Source organism: Hippopotamus amphibius, chromosome 4 (genome assembly GCF_030028045.1).
Source record: "Hippopotamus amphibius kiboko isolate mHipAmp2 chromosome 4, mHipAmp2.hap2, whole genome shotgun sequence".
Taxonomy (NCBI): Eukaryota; Metazoa; Chordata; class Mammalia; order Artiodactyla; family Hippopotamidae; genus Hippopotamus; species Hippopotamus amphibius.
In genome coordinates this window covers 172,386,278-172,394,104 of record NC_080189.1, presented here as the reverse complement: position 1 = coordinate 172,394,104, position 7,827 = coordinate 172,386,278, and the positions used below count along the sequence as shown (strand labels likewise).

The 7,827-nt window shown below is 38.7% G+C and overlaps 1 non-coding gene across 1 annotated transcript; it reads left to right on the top strand.

Annotated features, from left to right (window-relative positions):
- The first annotated feature begins 482 nt into the window (after positions 1 to 482).
- On the top strand, positions 483 to 589 carry LOC130852900 (U6 spliceosomal RNA). The gene has a single exon (XR_009053600.1). It is a non-coding gene; the product is annotated as a U6 spliceosomal RNA (small nuclear RNA).
- The last annotated feature ends 7,238 nt before the right edge of the window (positions 590 to 7,827 follow it).

The window sequence follows — 7,827 nt, the reverse complement described above, 5'->3', positions numbered from 1 at the left end:
GGATAGAACAAACTGTGGGAGCTATCTTTCTAGTTATGGGATTTTGTGTTCTGCTTAAAAATGTAAGGAAAACATTATTTTTAGTGTCAAAATAGAAAAGTATTTTTCTTCTAACCAAACTCAACTCCTTCAATTTAACAGTTGGCTTGCATCTCTTTTTTGGTGCACAAATTGACCAAACCATGAGAAGTCTTATATGTAACCTCAAGATGTATAAATTTTGCTTCCTCATCTGCCAGACGAATGTATTGACTATTGTGGTTACTCTGCACCTGGCAGCACAATGTTTAGCAATCTCAACAGCTTAGTTGTCTTAGTTATCTTACGGTGGAAAGCAGCATGGGCTTGGAATCTCACCTGGACTCTGCTGCTAAGCAAGTGAACTACTTTGGCAAATGCCAGGCCACTCTGGTCCTGTTTCCTCCTCTGTTATAAAGGGGGCTGAAACCAGTGATGCATCTATAGATATAAGAGTGAATGGGGTGCTCGCTTCGGCAGCACATATACTAAAATTGGAACGATACAGAGAAGATGAGCATGGCCCCTGTGCAAGGATGACACGCAAATTCGTGAAATGTTCCATATTTTTGACTTTGGTGTACCTCAAAAAAAAAGATATATATATTAATGGGATCACTATTTGGAAAAAAACTTTTACAAAACTCTCATTAAATGGTGAAATTATCGATCTGAACAGAATAAAATGAAAGATCATGATGTTCATCCAAGTCAAAAAAAAAAAGTTAAGATAAAAAAAAAAAAAGAGTGAATGGGGACTTCCCTGGTGGCACAGTGGTTAAGCATCCACCTGCCAATGCAGGGGACACGGGTTCAATCCTTGGTCTGGGAAGATCCCACATGCCGTGGAGCAACTAAGCCCAGGAGCCACAACTGCTGAGCCCTCGCACCACAACTATGAAGGCCTGTGTGCCTAGAACCCATTCTCTGCAACAAGAGAAACCACTGCATTGAGAAGCCCACACAAAGCAATGAAGAGTAGCCCCTGCTTGCCACAACTAGAGAAAGCCTGCGTGCAGCAAGGAAGACACAACACAGCCTAAATAAATAAATAAATATAAATTATTAAATTAAAAAAGAGTGAATGGGTCTAGGATTCACTTATAAACACTGGCTTCTGGCAGACACAGACAAGGAAATAGTACACTTATATCTTCTGGCTAGAGTCCCCTCCCCCCACCAAGAAATAAAATAATAACTAAAACCAAATTCATAACTGTTAATGACACAAGAAAAAACAAAACAAAACAAACAAACACAGTTGGGTTCCCCATCCTTTGGAGATGCTTGGGAGCCAATTCCTTATTCTGAAAACTGGTACATAAAGAGGAAGAATTGAGCATCTTTTGGGTCTCTCCTGTATGGACTATATCTCAAGGTAATCAAATAGTTTATGAGGAAAAGTTCTTCTTTATGCAATAGTTCCAGCTAATAAATGCAAAAAGAGCAATAGAACTAGAGCATCACCATTTTGCAACCCCAAATGATGATTCTAGGCAACGGTCACGAATGAAAGTAAAAAATTAGGGAAAAAGCTATTGGGGAACTTTATAATGGTTAGATCAGGTTGACAACACCTGCAACCACTGATCAATTTCAGTGTCACACAAAAAGACATGGGGGTATTAATGTGATGCAATGCAAATCTAAAACCTCACTTATGAAGTGTTCTTGCCAAAATGATTGAAGCTGACTCTGCTTGAGATGTAATTTCTAGTTTACAGGAAACATGGGAGATAGGAAACTACTGAAGACACTCAGGAATGGATTAAAATCCAAGCAGTTCTACTGTGCAAATGACCTGAACTGGTTTCTTCAACAAATAAATTAGAAGGAAAAAGAAAAGAAGGAAAGAGAACTCATAGATTAAGAGACAAGAGATATATGAACCACATACAGAATGTAGCTTTTGCTTGGAACCTGTTTCAAGCAAGCCAACTGAAAAAAGAAACCATATATGAAACAGTTGGGGCAAATCTGAATACTGACTAGAAATCTGATAGTATTAGGGATATTTTGTTAATTTTTAGGTGATATGTGGCATTTTGCTTATGTTAAAAAGGAGTCATTACCTTTTAGAGATATATTAGGAAGTATATTTAGATGGACTAAAATGATGACCAGGATTTGCTTCAAAACAATCCAGGGGCAGAGTGGTGTGTGGATGTGCAGATGAAACTAGATTGGCCGTGTGTTGATGGTTATTGAAACTGGGTTTGGGGAACATGAAGGTGCACTTTATTACTCTTTCTGCTTTGTGTATGTTTGAAAATTTCCATAATTAAACATTTTTCTAAATGGGAAAGAGTGATGAGGACTTTGTGTTAATTCATTACACTGTGTGCTTATGACTTGCATTTGTGTTTCTGTTAGTTTCTCGTTGTTGTCCTAACAAATTACAAGCCGGGTTGCAACAGCAGAAATGTATTCTCTCACAGTTCTGGAGTCTAGAAGTCTGAAATCCAGCAGGGCTGTGTTACCTCCAGGGCCTCTAGTGGAGAATCTATCCTTTCCCAGCTCCTGGTAGCTGCTAGCATTGCATCACTGTGGTCTCTGCCTCCACCATCATATTGTCTTCTGCTCTGTCTGTAGTCTCCCTCTGCCTCACCCTTATAAGGACATTCGTCACTGGATTTAGGGCCCATGCAGGTAAACTTGGATGATCACATCTCAAGATCCTTAATCTAATTACATCTGCAAATACTCTTTTTTTCAAACAAGGTAACACGCACAAGTTCCTAGGATTGGGACGTGGACATGTCTTTTTAGATGTCACTATTCAACCCACTACAAAGACATACTTTAATAAAAAGATTTGAAAACTAATAACCAAATAGAAGCGATTTAGCCTTTCTAAATTGATAGTAAAGAATAACTGTCAGAGTAATCCCTAATTTCAAATGTGTGAGACATCCTTGATTTCTTCCTTTCTACCTTATCACATAGGTAAGTCTCGTCATTTCTACTTCCAAAATTTAAATAACTTCTTTCTATTCCTTTCCATCCCACACTCTCGATGCCTTAATCTCATTTATCGTATTCTACAATGGCTCCTTTCTCATCTTCCCGGCTCCTAATCTTTTTTTTTTTTTTTAAGAACTTTTATTGAGATACAGTTAACAGAAAATAAACAGCATATATTTTGAGTGTACAATTTGGTACCCCGATCTTCCAATTCATTCCCCCCCAACCCTCCCCTCTTTCCCCACTTGCAGTCCACATGTTTGTTCTCTACATCTGTGTCTCTATTTCTGCCTTGTAAACTGGTTGATTTGTACCATTTTTCTATAGTCCACATATATGTGTTAATATATGATATTTGTTTTTCTCTTTCTGACTCATTTCACTCTGTATGGCAGTCTCTAGGTCCATCCATGTCTCTACAAATGTCCCAGTTTGTCTACTAACTTGGGTTTTGTTGCTCTTCTTTCTCTAGTTTCTTTAGGTGTAAGGTTAAATTGTTTATTTGGGATTTTTCTTGTTTTTTGAGGTAGAATTGTATCGCTATAAGCTTCCCTCTCAGAACTGCCTTTGCTGCATCCCATAGGTTTTGGATCGTTGTATTTTCATTGTCATTTGTCTCTAGGTATTTTTTGATTTCCTCTTTGAGTTCTTCAGTGATCTCTTGGTTATTTAGTAGCGTATTGTTTAGCCTCCATGTGTTTGTGTTTTTTACACTTTTTTTCCAGTAATTGATTTCTAATCTCGTAGCATTGTGGTCGGAAAAGATGCTTGATATGATTTCAATTTTCTTGAATTTACCAAGGCTTGATTTATGACCCAAAATGTGATCTATCCTGGAGAATGTTCCATGTGCACTTGAGAAGAACGTGTAATCTGATGTTTTTGGATGTAATGTCCTATAGATATCTATTAAATCAAGCTGATTCATTGTGTCATTTAAAGCTTGTGTTTCCTTACTGATTTTCTGGATGATCTGTCCACTGGTGTAAGTGGGGTGTTAAAGTTCCCCACTATGATTGTGTTACTGTCGATTTCCTCTTTCATAGCTGTTAGCATTTGCCTTATGTATTGAGGGGCTCCTATATTGGGTGCATATATATTTATAATTGTTAGCTCCTCTTCTTGGATGGATCCCTTGATCTTTATGTAATGTCCTTTCTTGTCTCTTGTAACATTTTTTATTTTAAAGTCTATTTTATCTGATATGACTATTGCTACTCCAGTTTTCTTTTGATTTCCATTTGCATGGAATATCTTTTTCCATCCCCTCACTTTCAGTCTGTATGTGTCCCTAGGTCTGAAGTGGGTCTCTGGTAGACAGTATATATATATGGGTCTTGTTTTTGTATCCATTCAGCCAGTCTGTGTCATTTGGTTGGTGCATTTAGTCCATTTACATTCAAGGTAATTATCAATATGTATATTCCTAGTACCATTTTCTTAATTGTTTTGTTGTTGTTTCTGTAGGTCCTTTTCTTCTCTTATGTTTCCTGCTTAGAGAAGTTCCTTTAGCATTTGTTGTAGGGCTGGTTTGGTGGTGTTGAATTCTCTTAGCTGTTGCTTGTCTGTAAAGCTTTTGATTTCTCTGTCAAATCTGAACGAGATCCTTGCTGGGTAGAGTATTCTTGGTTCTAGGTTCTTCCCTGTCATCACTTGAAATATATCGTGCCACTCCCTTCTGGCTTGCAGAGTTTCTGCTGAGAAATCAGCTGTTAACCTTATGGGAGTTCCCTTGTATGTTATTTGTCGTTTTTCCCTTGTTGCTTTTAATAACTTTTCTCTGTCTTTAATTTTTGTCAGTTTGACTACTATATGTCTCGGCGTGTTTCTCCTTGGGTTTATCCTGCCTGGGACTCTCTGCACTTCCTGGACTTGGGTAGCTATTTCCTTTCCCTAGAATCTCTTCCAATATCTTCTCAGGTCCTTTCTCTCTCTCTTCTCCTTCTGGGACCCCTATAATGTGAATGTTGGTGTGTTTAACATTGTCCCAGAGGTCTCTTAGGCTGTCTTCAGTTCTTTTCATTCTTTTTTCTTTATTCTTTTCTGCATCAGTGATTATCACTATTCTGTCTTCCAGGTCACTTATTCGCCCTTCTGCCTCAGTTAATCTGCTATTGGTTCCCTCTAGTGTATTTTTCATTTCCGTTATTGTGTTGCATATCTCTGTTTGTTTGCTCTTTAATTCTTCTAGGTCTTTGGTAAACTTTTTGATCTTTACATGCAGTCTTTTTTCAAAGTTCTGGATCATCTTCACTATCATTATTCTGAATTCTTTTTCTGGAATGGTGCCCATCTCCTCTTCATTTAGTTGTTTTTCTGGGGTTTTATCCTGTCCCTTCATCTGGTACAAAGTCCTCTGCTTTTTCATTTTCTCTATCTTTCTGTGGCTGTGGTTTTCAGTTCCACAAGGTGGAATACTGCTGATACTGCTTGATACTGCTGTCTGCCCTCTTGTGGAGGAAGCTATCTAGGAGGCTCATGGGTGCTTCCTGATGGGAGGGACTGATGGTCAGTAGGGCTGGGTGGGCAGAGCTCTGTAAGACTTTAATCCTATTTGGTGGGTGGAGCTCAGTAAAACTTTAATCTGCTTGTCTGCCAATGGGTGGGGCTGTGTTCCCAGCCTGTTGGTCATTTGGCCTGAGGCTACCTAGCACTGGAGGCCACAGGCTCTTTGGTGGGGCTAATGTTGGACTCTGGGAGGGCTCACGCCAAAGAGCAACTCCCAGAACCCCTGCCACCAGTGCCCCCTTCTCCCCAGCAAGCCACAGCTGCCCCCCACCTCTGCAGGCAACCCCCCAATACTAGCAGGTAGGTCTGGTTCAGTCTCCTATGGGGTCACTGCTCCTTCCCCCTGGGTCCTGGTGAGCACACTATTTTTTGTGTGCCCTCCAACAGTGGAGTCTCTGTTCTGGCTCCTAATCTTGCCTTGCTTCATTTCATTCTTTACAGAGAAGCCAGAGTAATTAAAAACAAAAGAAAACAAAAACTTCACAAACCTAATCATTGTCCCTTTTTTGCTCTGTCTCTGAAATGGTGGTCCATTGCTTCCAGAATAAAATCCAAAGTCTTTATCATGGCTTCAAGGCTGAGAGTAATTCAGACTCCAACTCTTTGTCTACACTTCTCTAGGCTTATTCCCTTTCTTGCCCACAACTGTCCAGCCCCATTGGCCTCCCTTTAGTATCTTAAACAGGCCAAAGCTAATTACATCAAATGTAGATCCCTAAAAAGGAGAAACTAGGCATATTTACCACTAGAATTCTATGGAAAATTGAATACATTGTTGTTTTAAAAATAGATTCGGTAATTCATTTTGATTACAGGTACACCAGAAAACATGTAAACAAAATGTAAATACTCTCTCCTTACCTGCCTAACTATCCTGTTCTATAGGATAATGACATTTTTTTTAGCTTAATTAAAAATAATTTATTGCTAAAAATACACTAACCATCATCTGAACCTTCAGCAAGTTGTAGAAAGAATATCAAAGATCACTGATTATCAATCACCATGACAAATATAATAATAATAATGAAAAAGTGTCAAATATTGCAAGAATTACCAAAATGTGACACCAAGACATGAAATGAACAAATGCTGATGGAAAATGGCACTGATGGACTTGGCTCAATGTGGGGTTGCCACAAACCTTCAATTTGTAGAAAACAGTATCTGCAAGGTGCAATAAAACAGGGAGTGTGCATGTATACAGAACTGTAGAAAATCAGAGTTGAAACGCTCAGTTGTTTTACAGATGTAAAGACTCAGGCATGGTCAGCTGTGCTCCACAAACATTCACTGACACTTTATTTTATACCTTGTGCGAGGTTGAAGGACATAGAGATGATTCACACAGGGTCCATGCCCCAAGGAGCTCAATGATATAAAAGAACAACATAAACATATCATTTCTGTGATAACCTATATTGAATATCAACATACTCAAGTCTTTACACTTGTTATTTTTCAAAGACCTGTGAGAAAGATATTATTATTCCCCTTCTACAATTGAAGAAATAGGCTGAGATGAGTTAGGTTAATTAGGTAGTTAACTGGTGGAACTCAGATTCACATCCAGGCCTGCTGAACTCCAAAAGTGGGTCTTTTTCCATTCACCATAGAAATACTGCTTATGTTACAGTTGTTGAGATGTAGATGTCATTCCTGACAACAAAGTCCTATTCCGGCCAACACAGGAGCACATTTGGAAAATCCAACTCACAAGGTGGTAGCAACCCTCAAAAGCCTAGCTCAGAGTTCAGAGATCTATGCTGAAACCAATCAGCTGAGGGTCCAACTACCTGACATTTTGGATAATGACATTTTATGGTTTGTGTCTTTTTAGAATGTATGTTTAAATGCCATAAATATATGATTATATAACTTGGTAACCTGCTTTTCCTAACTAACAATGAATTGCGAATCTGTTTTCGTGTTATTAAATATATAGCTTCATCATATTTTTTTTGGCTGTTAATCTGTATTTCCAAAGCACCCTACCAAAGATTGTACCAATTTGTGTTCCCACCAGCAGTGCGTGAATGTGCTCATTTCCCCACATCCCTGGACATCTTTTTAATCTCTGCCAATCTGATGGATGAAAAACAGCATTCCATTGTTATTTCAATTTGCATTTTTTGGATGGTAGCGAAGTTGAACTTTTTTGCTTCTGATACTGCTTACCTGTAGTTCTTCATAATTGTGTAATTGAAAGTGTTTGCTTACATTTTAAAAAGACACGGTAAGTTGTGTAAGCCACTCGGCACTGCACTGCAGCAACTCTACCACCATGCCCTGGTGTACAGTTCTATCAATGCCTTGAAGCTGTTCACTCTCATGTGT